Below are 12,943 nucleotides of genomic sequence, written 5' to 3' on the forward strand. Positions count from 1 at the left end.
GCGGACATAGGAGTGGGGAATGGAGTTGAAGGACATGGTTGCACAAACATGTGCAAAATGCAAGGCTTATGTCTGAAGTCCTCTGGCCCACAGGCCTGGTGACATTTCCTCAGTCCCTGCGATCTCCGATCTCCGAAAGAGAAAACAAAACTCTCCAGCTGACCAACCTTCAGGCTTGGAGATGAGCAAAGCAGCGGGGAGCCTGAGGTAACAATGGGATTGAACCACCAAGCTGCCAGCTCCCCACCCAGGTGCAAACAGACAGCAGGGGGTGGTCAGGATACCTGCCACGGGGATCCACCAGCAGAGGATGATGATGTCCAACACCCTCTTTTACCAACAAAACTCTTTCCATCTATGCCTAACTATAGTACAGTGATATTCTATAGAGTCATGTTTGGGGGCGATGAAAGAGTTTGGAAATAGATTGAGGTGAGGATTGCAATAACATCACAAATGTAACTAATGGCCCTGAATTGTATCCTTAAAATGTCAAGGTTTGTAAGCATGGAAGTTCCTTAAAAAGTTAAAAACAAAACTACTCTCCGATCCAGCAATTGCACTAGTAAGTATTTACTCAAAGGATACAAAAGTACTAATTCGAAGGGGTACATGCACCTTGATGTTTACAGCAGCATTATTAACCATAGCCAAACACTGGAAAGAGCCCAAATGTCCATCGACTGACGAATGGGTAAAGAAGTTGTGGTATACATATACGATAGAATACGACTCAGCCATCAAAACGTATGAACTCTTGCCATTTGCAATGACACGGATGGAGCTAGAGAATATTATGCTAAGCAAAGTAAGTCGGTGAGAGAGAGACAAACATCACTGATCTAGCTCAGATGTGAAATTAAAAAAAAACAACAACAACAACAACAAATGAGCAAAGGGAAAAGAAAGACAGAGAGGCAAACCAAGAAACAGGCTCTTAACTTTAAACAAACTGATGGTTACCAGAGGAGGGTGGGGGGATAGATGAAAAAGAGGATGGGAATTAAGGAGGGTACTTATGATGAGCAGTGGGTATTATATTTAAGTGATGAACCACTAAATTCTACACCCGAAACTAATAGTACACTGTATGTTTTTAACTGGAATTTTAATAAAAAACAGAAAAGAACCCCAAAGTTTGTCATATATATTTTTACCACAATTTAAAAATATTAAAAATGACATACACTAAAAACCATTGGAATTACACACTTTAGATGGGTGAATTGTATGGTACGTGAGTTATATCTCAACAAAACTGATGAAAATTATTCAAAGTATTTAGGATTTTTATTTAAACCATTGGCATTTGGTGCTATCCATCGCAATCTTTTGGGAACTGAGAAATTGCTCCTCCTGTCTGACAACTAGTCACTTCCTTTTGCAGCACATTAGACGGGTATATTAGAGACCACAGAAACACAAACGTCCCCAGGCTTGAAACACACCAGAGGGGCACACCTGGGTGGCTCAGTCGGTTGAGCGGCCGACTTGGGCTCAGGTCACGGATCTTGGCACTTTATGAGTTCGAGCCCCGTGTCGGGCTCTGTGCTGACAGCTCAGAGCCTGGAGCCTGCTTCAGATTCTGTGTCTCCCTCTCTCTCTGCCCCTCTCCCACTCATGCTCTGTGTCTCTCTCTATCAAAAATAAATAAAGTTAAAAAAAATTTTGAAACACATCAGAGGTTCATTTTTGAAAAGAAATGGAAGGGAACAGGGGCACCTAACTGGCTGGCTCAGTCGGTAGAATGTGCAACTTTTGATCTCGGGGTTGTGAGCTCGAACCCCACACTGGGTGTGGAGATTACTTAAAAATAAAATCTTAGAAAGAAAGAAAGAACCAGAAGGGAACAAATAAGTAGAACCTGGCAGAGACAGGCTCTCACCTAGAGATGGGTAGCACTGCCAGAGGGAAGTTAAGAAGTATCCAGTGGAAATGAAAACCACCCTTGGCAGTGATGGGCTTTTTATTTTAATCTATGAGATTTCAGTGAGCAGCTACTGGCTCCAGGCCCACCCAGCACAAGACAGCTCCCCTCATGGGATCACCTGTAGCTGTCGGGTCTGAGCTGCAATGGGAGGCCTGGGCCTGGCGAACCTCGCAGCTGTGCAGGGATCAGGGCACAGTTTCTCCATGTCTAGACAGGCTCCTGTGTTGGTCCTCCCCATTCCTACCTCCATGCCCTCAATCACGATGCTCCCTACACCTGCAAAGTCCTTCCCACTTATCAGCGTTTCTCTGAATCCTACCCAACCCCCTTCTTCCCTAGTGCCCAGCTGGAGAGCCACCTTCAAGACAAACCAAACTGGTTTCAAAATCATTGTAGACACAGTTCCCAGATACTTTTGACCAGGCAGGGGACGGGGTGTGTGTGGGGGGGGGGGGGGTGGAAATCAGAAGGGTCTAACAGGCTCTCATTTTTGGCAGGGGTAAGGCAAGCAGAACAGGGCTAAGGGAAAATACTGCCCCTACTATTCCCTACAATTCGCAGGAAGTGGTGTGAATCCTCCAAGTTTACACCCCCTAGGTTACCTAATGATCTTCTTTCAATATCATTTGCATTTCTTTAAAACTATACATATAATATATTTAGTGACTTTACATGTTAATTCAGTGTAATGGCCTGTCTTTACAAATCATCCTTCTGTAATTATAATGGGAAAAACAGGTTATGTGCACATTTTTTCTCTCCAAGTTTGACATCTAGCTTTTGTTAAATTCCTATTAACTGCTACTTTTGGGGGCTTCTAAGGAAATGTTTGCACTGCCCAGAACAGTTGCTTCCCAAGTTTTCAAAAGTTACACACGTAGAAAATGATGGGGGTGCCTGGGTGGCTTAGTCAGTTAAGCATCTGACTTCGGCTGAGGTCATGATCTGGCCATTCATGAGTCTGAGCCCCGTGTACGGGTCTGTGCTGACAGCTCAGAGCTTGGAGCCTGCCTCGGATTTTGTGCCTGCCTCTTTCTCTGCTCCTTCCTCACTCATGTTCTGTCTCTGTCTCTCTCTCAAAAAAAAAAAAATAAACATCAAAAAAAAGAAAAAAGTCACACACCTAGAAAATGATAATTATTTTTTATTTAGGAATACAAAAGCAAAGGGCTAAGGCAATCATATCCCCAATTCCTCTGCGCAGGGCCCCAACTCATTCATTCATTCATTCATTCATCCATCTATCTCCTTCATTCATTCATCCATCTACCAATCTATCTCCCTATCCATCCATCCATTCATCCATCCCTTCCTTTTTCCTTCATTCTCCCCTCCTATTCCCACTTCGCACAGACAACAGTTCTGAGTGTTTAATGTGTATTATTTTGTCTCCTGTGTTATTATAAAATGTATAGTTATTTCGTACTCCTGAATGTTCAGTTTGTGTAAGTGACATCATGTTGTAGATCTCATTTGCTTTCTTCCTTTATTCCCTGAGCACGGTCTTGCTGTGTCTACATCTAAGCTGTTACGTTGGATTTCACGGTGGACACCTCCCACGCCTAGCACCCACCCCCAGGGGTGGGCACCTGTATCGCACCTGCCATGGCGATTGCCCTCGTACGTGTCCCCTTATGGACCTGAGAAGGATTTTTGAATCACAGGGGTTACAGATATTCGTCGTGAATAAGTACTGTCTACTGTTCTCCAGACTGTTGTCTACCCTAGTCTAAGAGCTGTGTGTAGCATTTCCTACAGGCCCACAACCATAGCCACACCTGGCATGGAAATGAGAATATTGATACGGACACCAGAGTGAAAAGATAAGAAAAATAGGCCCTGCCCTTGGGCAGCCTGAGGCCCTCCAGCCTCCCTGAGACAGAAAACCCATTCACATCACAAGGCATTTCTCTGTGTCACAACACAGATGAGGAATGCTGGGGTAGGATGCCCTCCCCACTGCTACTATCTTCTGAAAAAATGACTCAAGTCTCAGGATTGTGTGGAATGAGGGAGAGTCACTGTTAAATTTCTCAGGATGTCACTTTGGTAATCTCTGTTCCACCAGGAACAGTCACAATTGCTGACCATTCTGCCACCATCCTGGGAGCTATATCCATCTAAGGAAGAAGCATATGCGGACAGAACTGGTCAAGGCCTCACGGGCAAGGTTCTGAGGAACAAGCGGAATCCAGGCCTGCTTGACTGCAAACCACAATCTCTTCCTATGCCTTTGTGGGACATATTTCAAGAAGAAGGGGCAGAAATAAGGGCTGCTCAAGAAGTTAACTTTGCTCCTTGGGGAACGTGGAAATGTTCCTTGCAGAGCCACGACCAGGTTCCCCCATGAACGCTGCAGATTCCAAGAGCACAGGTGCCTTTCTTTTGCTTTGTCACCTTGGGGTTTTAGGGATTTCAGTATAGCAGTTGAGATACAAACCCGTAAACTTTATTTAGAAAAGTACGATGATCTGAGAACCATGGAGTTTGCTTTGTTAGGTTATTGTGTGTGTGTGTGTGTGTGTGTGTGTGTTTGTGTGTGTATGTGTGTTGTTTTCCTTTAGAAGTGTAAATTAAGTGACTGATGTGTTTTCACGGTCTGTGGGTTGAGGCTGACGGAAAGAGTAAGATAGGTACCTTTTCCATTCCTAAATAATGGAAAGAAGGAAAAGATCCCCAAGAGTTTATTTTTTACAAAACCCTTTGGAAAAATCCTGGTTTATGGGGATGATAAGGAGATAAATAGCTCAAGAGATGACATCTTCATTTATTCATATGAAATGTAAATGTTTGTTGCAGTCCGGAATGAGAATTTTCAGGCTATCCATATATATTAAGTTCCGGAAGAGGGAGACACATTTGCTTACATGCTTCTCTAGAAATGAAGATAATGTATTAACCAGGCAGAAAGCTAATCTAGTATGCTTGGCTTACATTTCGCAGTTTCTGACAGAACCACAGGCTGAGGATAAGGAGGGACGGACATAATCCCCTTCCTAGTAATGAAGTGTTTGTCTACTCGGGTCATCGCGGGCATACCGAGTGGTTCTCTGGATTTTCAGAACGGCATTTCCACCGTCTTTCCACCTTGGTTCTTTCATTAGATATATGATGTCCAATATATGTCATGGGGACTTAGGACATTAGTGTGAGAAAAAGAAATGGGACTTCAAAGAAAGAATACCAAAATAGTGACTCCAACAGTTATAATTACATGTACATAATTTAGACATGGTTAATTATGGTTTCCCATCTACATATTTAGAAAGACTGTAGATAGCATAATTTTTGGATGTGATAAGGTACGATGATATCAAAATACACATGCACGTGTCTACACAGATACACACATGCAAGACCAGAAGCCAGGGCGCCTGGGTGGCTCAGTCAGTTAAGTGTCCACCTCTTGATTTCAGCTCCGGTCATGATCCCAGGGTCGTGGGATTGAACCCTGTGTAGATCCTCCTCTCTTTCTGCCCCTCCCCTCTCCTCTTTCTCTCTCTCATTCTCACAAAAAAAAAAAAAAAGGAAAGAAAACACTCACATCTAACTTAAACAACACTGCCCCCACTTTTAGGCCATTTCTTTAGGGGCACAAAAGAGATCAGACAAATCTGAATGGAGATTTTCAGGTACAGCGAGATATTGCTGTTTCCAAAAGAAAGGGAAGGACAGAACCGTTCAGTTTGTTTTCATGAGAGAAATCATGAAGAAGAAACCAGAGGTGCTTACTAAGATTTTAGTTTAATGGGAAACACCCTGAGTGTTAGACCAAACCGAGATTGTCGCTTTCATCTGTACTTGAGATGTTGTAGAGTCCCTGGGGATAATTACACTGCCCTCCTCCATACTAAACAATTTGCACCTATTAAGTTCTTCCAGAGACAAGTGGGTCTGTGAGACAACATCATCCAGCCCAACGAAAGTGGCAGAACAGGATACCACATACTTTGCGGCTGCTACTGTAGTCTGCATGTGTTGGTGAGAGTTCTGCTCTATTTCCTGCTGTTCAAATGTTTTTAAAACCTCACTGCCATCTAATGACTTAGGACTTTTACATCCTGAGTGGGTCAGCATAACACTCTTATCTGGTGCTTAATCAAAAAGAAGGCTCTTATTGGGTTAGAAGAAACTGAATGGTAACTTGCAGGGACGGTTCAAAATAGCCTCCCGTGTGATGCTGGGCTTCTAAAAGGAAGGAAGTCTAACAGACAGACAGACATTCTTTACCAAAAAAAAAAAAAAAAAAAAAAAAGTTTAGTATTTAACAGGTCCCACATTTTCTTACAAATTCCTTAAATCATTTTCTAACACACTGCTTGCTTCAACTTCACCTTCGAGTAATTCTAAATACTTCGGTTGTAGCTATTTAGAGTTTTTGTACTCCAGAAAGGACAGAATTAGGCAGAACATGACTCTGTGATCTTCATTTTACCATAAACCATAAATTCCACGTTAGCACTAAACTAACATCGCATTAGACATGTGTGTTGTTTTATGTTAAATTGAGTTTCCTCTGGTTGCAAGTGACCAAAAAAAAAGGCCGGGGTGGGGGGGAGCTGGGGGGGGAGAAGACAGAGAGAGTTTAAGCAAAAAAACCAAAGGGTGGAGGCACTTGTGGGAGAACCCAGGAGCATCTGCTAAATGCAGGGAAAGAGGGACACCAGGCTTTGAGAGGGCAGAGACAGAGCATCTCTGGGAACCTCGCTGAGCACAAACACAGGCAGAGATTTTCTGCATAAAGTGTTTGCTGCCTCAAATGGTTCTAGATCAATGAGAAACTGACTGTCCCTTCTTCCCTCAGGATTCAGCTCTGGACCAGTCAGCCTTGATGATAGGGTAGCACCAAAAAACAAAAACAAGACTTAGAAGAATCAAGAATCTACCCTTGTGGGCTAGGTGGGAAGTTCTTGGAGAGAAGGGGGCAGCCCAGTGCCACCCACACTTTGACTTTAATACTATAACTACATATTACGGTTAAAGGCAAGCCTTGCTAATATTCCATAGTAGAGTGATGAACACATTAAATGATGTGTTCTTTCCTAATATTTTATTTTCATGACTTCTTCTTGATCTCACAACCCTAAGATCATGACCTGAGCTAAAATCAAGAGCCAGACACTTAAGTAACTGAGCCATCCAGGTGCCCCTAGATGTGTTCATTTGGATTAGAGTTCCAATCTGTATGTAACTAAAACATCCTTTTATTGACTCCTACCCCCTTCCACCAATTAATTAGTGTTGGTTTTTTTTATCCTTCAAGGAATTGTTCATAAGAGAAGACATTAAAATAATTCTTAGGTTTACCTTTTCCTGAGGATGTCTTATAAGACCACACTTCCCCTGATCTAAATGAGAATTTCAAACATCTCCTAGGGATCGCTCAGTTAAATTCAGTGAATGAGCGCTACTGTGAGCCCAAAGTAACAATTCTCACCACACTGTAAGTCCCTGAGTGCCAAAAGCTTGTCTAATTCGCCTTTGGATCCCTGCACGCACCCTCAGGCAAGCTCAAAAAAAACATTTGTCAAATAAACGTATCTTATTTATCTTTCCTATTCAGATTTACTCCTCAGAGGGAGGGAGAGCCATGTGGATTTAAACTTCAGGTGCCACACGGGACTGACAAATGGCATGCATGGGGAAAGAACTTCAGATGTATCTTAACACGTATTTCTCAAATTAAAGAAAAGCAGTAAATACAAAAGAGATGTCAAATTTTTTAACGTTTATTTTTGAAAGAGGGACAGAGTGCGAGTGGGGAGGGGCAGAGAGCCAGAGGGAGACACCGAATCTGAAGCCGGCTCCAGGCTCCGAGCTGTCAGCACGGAGCCCCACACGGGGCTCAAAATCTCGGGATCATGACCTGAGCCAAAGTCGGACAGACCGACTGAGCCACCCAGGCACAATACATAGAGATTTTATATATAAAGGGTCTTCAGTCAGATTGAAGAGACCGAACAAGGTTTATAAAAAGACCCCTCAAGAAACTCAAGGCTTTGCCTCGAAGCCAGATGAGTTGCCCCCAAAGCAAGCTCCAGAATAGAGGACGCACAGTGGGCTGGAAATGTGGGGAAAGACCCATGTGAGAGGTGGAGCCACTCAGGCTGCAAAGGTTGGGTGAGAGTCAGACCCGTGACAAGCCCACCACCCCAACCTCTGCAGGGGTTCCTAAATAGTCATGACCTTGCTCTTTTCAGTGGGATGATGAGTCAAACCAAAATTGGCATCACAGCTGCTGGACTTTTTCGCCCCGTTTTTTGATTTTTGATTCTCGTTTGTTTGTTTGTTTTGTACCCAAAGCGTAACAGGGAAAATAAAAAGACAGCAAAAACTTTGGCAATCACATAGGACACTTGAAGGAGTGATTTATTTGTTGCCCTTGGCAAGTTTCCACTAAAAAGTTCACTAAGCATCTCCCTCGCTGGAGTTTTTGGGTCAGGGGACGGGGTGGGGGTGGGGGGACAGGAGGTGAAGTCGGGAAGGACTGATTTTATCCTTCTCTGCACAAACTTTCACCCACCCTGCCTCTGAAAATAACTCTGTCTGGAGTTTAAGAGGAGGATTTACACGGAATATCGCATGTGAGATTAAAACTTTTTAAATGCGACAAAATCTAATGCGACAAAGGCTGTTGAATTGTATACTTTAAAACGGTTAATAGTGGGGCACCTAAGTGGCTCAAGTCGGTTGACTGTCTGACTTGATTTCAGCTCAGGTCATGATCTCAGGGACTTGGAGGGAGCCCTGTGTCAGCCTCGGCACTGAGTGTGGAGCCTGCTTGAGATTCTCTCTCTTTCTCCCTCTGTCCCTCTCCCTCACTCTCTATCTCTCTCAAATAAAATAAATAAATAAATAAATAGATAGATAGATAGATAGATAAATAAATAAAATGATTAATAGTTAATTTTATGTTATATGAATTTTACCTCAATAAAAAGAAATGAATGGAGCACACTTAATTTGCCAAGGTCAGGAAATTTGTTCACTCTACTTTGTGTGTGTAAGCAGTAGACCAAGACTAAAAGTAATTTAGCCCTCTGAAGGAGTCCTGGGCAGGGATCTGAGTTTTGGTCCCAGCTCACCTTCATCTTGGGGAATCTTTAAAAAATATTTTTAAGTTTATTTATTTTGAGAGAGAGAGAGAGAGAGAGAGAGAGCTGGGAAAGGGCACAGAGAGAGTGACAGAGAGAGAGAGAATCCCAAGCAGATTCCACATCCCTAGCACAGAACCTGACTCAGAGCTCGAGCTCACAAACCATGAGATCAGGACCTGAGCTGAAATCAAGAGTCAGACGCTTAACTAAGCTGTGCAGGAGGCCTCAAATTTCTCTTATAAATTACCAGGATTGGAATATCTGGTTACCTAGGTCTCTTCCAGAAGTAAATTGTTTGATTTTGAAGCAAGACGGATTTACATCTTTATTTTTATCTTTCAAAAGGGCTTCTTTTTACATGTCATTTACCCAGTTAAGTCTAAAGGCCCAGTGAAGTGACAAAACCATTAAAACCTAAGCAAATCATTTTCACTGGATCTCTTCTCACCTAGGAGCTCCTTCATCGAAAAAAACCCCACACTTTAACACATTCCAAGACACAAATGTGTATAAAACCCAATCCTGCCCCTAAGAAGTATGCAGCCTGCTGACCATCGTGTAAGCATTTAGAAAAGGACCAATCACAACACAGTCCAGGAAGTGTCCTTAGTGATCAGGGCTGGGAAGCAGCTGGATCCTGAGGATGACCCACCCACAGGGCAGAGAGCTCAGGCAAAGGCTGGGACGGTGCAGAGGAGAAGGAAGCTGGTGAGAGCAGAAACAGCCCCTCAGCACCCTCACCCTCACCTGGAAGATGAGGTGGCTTGTGATATGTAGCTCCTTACCATGTTCTTCACTACCAAGGGAAAAGTAGTTACCCTACCGTGGAGGAAACTGGCAGACCTCTCTAGCCAGGGATCAATGCTAAAGTCACCAGATAGATAACGAATTGATATAAAGTGCTTCCTGATATAATACGATGAGACTTCTGCGCCACAAATGCCTAATCTCAATTTAATCGCGAAGGAAACACGAAAAAGACAGAGGAACTGTGTCCCCACTGATGGAGACTAAAAAGATGGAACCAAAGGCAGTACATGTTCTAGGATCTTCTCTCACTGTAAAGGACATTATGCAGACAATCAGAAAGATCTGAATAACATCTGTTGATTAGACAGTAATATTGTATCAATGATAATTTCCTGACTTTGTAGTTATCTAAAAGTGGGGTGCCTGGGTGGCTCAGTTGGTTGAGTGTCCAACTTCAACTCAGGTTATGATCTCACAATTCATGTTCAAGCCCCGCATCGGGCCCTGTGCTGACAGCTCAGAGCCTGGAGCCTGCTTCAGATTCTGTGTCTCCCTCTCTCTCTGCCCCTCCCCTGCTCATGCTCTGTCTCTCTCTCGAAAATAAATAAACATTAAAAATTAAAAAAAAAAAAAGAATGCTCTTATTTTTAGGAAATATACACTGAAGTAGTTAGGAATAAAGGGGCATCATATCTACAACTTATTCTCAAACAATTTAGAAAAAGTGTGTGTGTGTGTGTGTGTGTGTGTGTAATATTATTATACAGTATGTTATATATGTTATATTTTTGTTTATGTTAGCTGTCATTATATTATACTACTATATATATAAATGCAAAGAAAAAAGAATAAAACAAATACGATACAATGTTAACATTTGTGAAATCTGGGTGAAAGATGTTTGTGGGGAATCTGTGTGCTATTGCTGAAACTTATTTGTAATTCTGATTTTACACCACAATAAAAAGGGAAAAAAAAAAAAAAGAAGTTGAGCTTCCTGTTGCTAAAATACAAACCCTGTATTTGTCTGACCATGTTTTTGAACTTTGCCTATTTACCACCTTTCTGTGTGACATATTGGATGAATAATAAATAATATTTATAATAAACTTATAATAAGATGAGACATTTTGGATTTTTTACTGCAATATAACTCACATACCATAAAATTATCTTTTTAAACGTATAATTCAGTGGGTTTTAGTGATGCAACCATCACTGCTAATTCCAAACCGTGTTCAACACCCCTAAAAGAATTCATCAGCTATCACTTTTCATTTCTTCCTATTTCCAGTCTCTGACAATGGCCTTCTGTTACCATAGTTGTGCCTTTTCTGGATATTGCATTTACATGGAATCATGCTATATGCGGCTTTTCGCGTCTTGTTTCTTTCATTTAGCATACTGTTTTTAAGACTCATCCATGTTGTAACGCTTACCGGTATTACATTCTTTTTAATTACTGAATAATATTTCCTTGTATATAGATGACGCATTTTATCTATTCATCATGTGATGGATATTTGGGATTTGGTCTGTTATGAATAATGCTGCTTTGAACATTTATGTGCACATCTTTTGTGCGGTTATATACTTTCAATTCTCGTGTTTACATACATAGGAGTCCAATTATTGGTATACATACTGTACTAGCTTGCCAGAGCTGACATAATAAAACACCACAGATCAGGTGGCTTCAACAACAGACACTTATTTTCTCATAGTTTGGAGACTAGGAAGCTGAAATTAAGGTATTGGCAAGTTTGGTGTCTTCTCAGGTCTCTCTCCTTGGCTTGCAGACACATCCACGAGCAGAAAATGCATTTTCTCTTACTAAGAAGGTTTGCTTTGGATGACATAACTTCTAAGGCCTTATCATATTAAAAAACTGGGGGAGAGGAATAATGAGGGTGTGGGTGCACAGGACAAAGTCCCTTTTGCCATTTGGTGCTTTATAAGAGCGTGGCGAATAAAAAATTATAAAGAAATTCAGTGATTAAACAATTTTTAACTGAGTTTCATCAACCTATACTAAATGCCAGTTGGAATAGTGTTTAGCTCTTTCTGACACATTAAGAATATTTTAAAGACATTTCTATTAATTTTGTTTTTTGTTGTTGTTAAATACGGTGATTTCTTCGGCCTTCCATTCACAAGGGAGGGTCTGAATCTATCCCTCGCGGAGAGACTGAAAGGGCTCATTCAGAAACCACTAAGAGCAGAGGTGGAATTTCCAAAAGAGCCAGGCAGGACTGGCCTGCTGACCACTAGTGGCTGACCTTCTGGTCCTGCTGGTCCTCGGGGTCAGGTTGGGGACCAGAACATCTCTCACCTTCAGACACTGTGCACAGCTCCAACCTATCCTAGGGAGCACCAGCCAGGGAGGCGTGTCTAAAATGAATTGTCCGGAGTGAGCCACTGGCCCGAGGCAGGTCAGGGAAGGTAAGAATAAGGAATGTCCAAGAGGGCAGAGGAACCGAAATTTCAGAGGCTTTAGTTACTGCCTAAGGTGGAGCTTTACATTCTACTAATAGAGCGTTGCTTGGTCAGACTGGATGGTTTGGATTTTTCCAGAACGGAACACATGGAAGGAACAAGAAAGTTTAAAAGAGGGTTTGGGTCAATGACACAAAACACAGAATACAGCTGAGCAGAGGGAAGCAGAGGGCTTTGACAATCCCCCACACCTCAGATTTGATTCAGTTATTCGGGAGAGCTGATTGAGTCAGCAACTTCTAACAGGTTTTGAAAAATATTTTTTATATAGTTTTATTTATTAAAAAAAATGTTAAGGTAAGTGCTATTTTTTTTTTTTAATTTTTAAATGTTTATATTTGAGAGAGAGAGACAGTACATGAGTCAAGGAGGGGCAGAGAGACAAGGAGACAGAATCTGAAGCAGGCTCCAGACTCAGCACAGAGTCCAATGCAGGGCTCAAACTCACTAGCTGTGAAATCATGACCTGGGTGAAGTCAGACGCTTAACCGACTGACCCACCCATGTGCCCCTAAAGGTTTTTGGGGGTTTTTTTTTGCTCTTAAACACTTTGAACTTTTTTTCATCATCATCCTTGGTATTATGTGACTTTAGGTTTTAAAAAGGAACTGACTTCTATCTTGTAATAGTCATATGAATATAAAATACTACTTTTGTTTTTTTAGTTTAC

The 12,943-nt window shown here is 42.0% G+C and overlaps 1 long non-coding RNA gene across 1 annotated transcript; it reads left to right on the top strand.

Annotated features, from left to right (window-relative positions):
* The first annotated feature begins 279 nt into the window (after positions 1-279).
* Positions 280-4,408, top strand: LOC109250942 (uncharacterized). Its single transcript, XR_002073275.2, has 2 exons — positions 280-565; positions 3,429-4,408. It is a non-coding gene; the product is annotated as an uncharacterized LOC109250942 (long non-coding RNA).
* Positions 4,409-12,943: the final 8,535 nt, after the last annotated feature.

The sequence above is a fragment of the Panthera pardus genome, unplaced genomic scaffold (assembly GCF_024362965.1).
Source record: "Panthera pardus isolate Hobbes unplaced genomic scaffold, ASM2436296v1 HiC_scaffold_2, whole genome shotgun sequence".
NCBI classification, from domain to species: domain Eukaryota; kingdom Metazoa; phylum Chordata; class Mammalia; order Carnivora; family Felidae; genus Panthera; species Panthera pardus.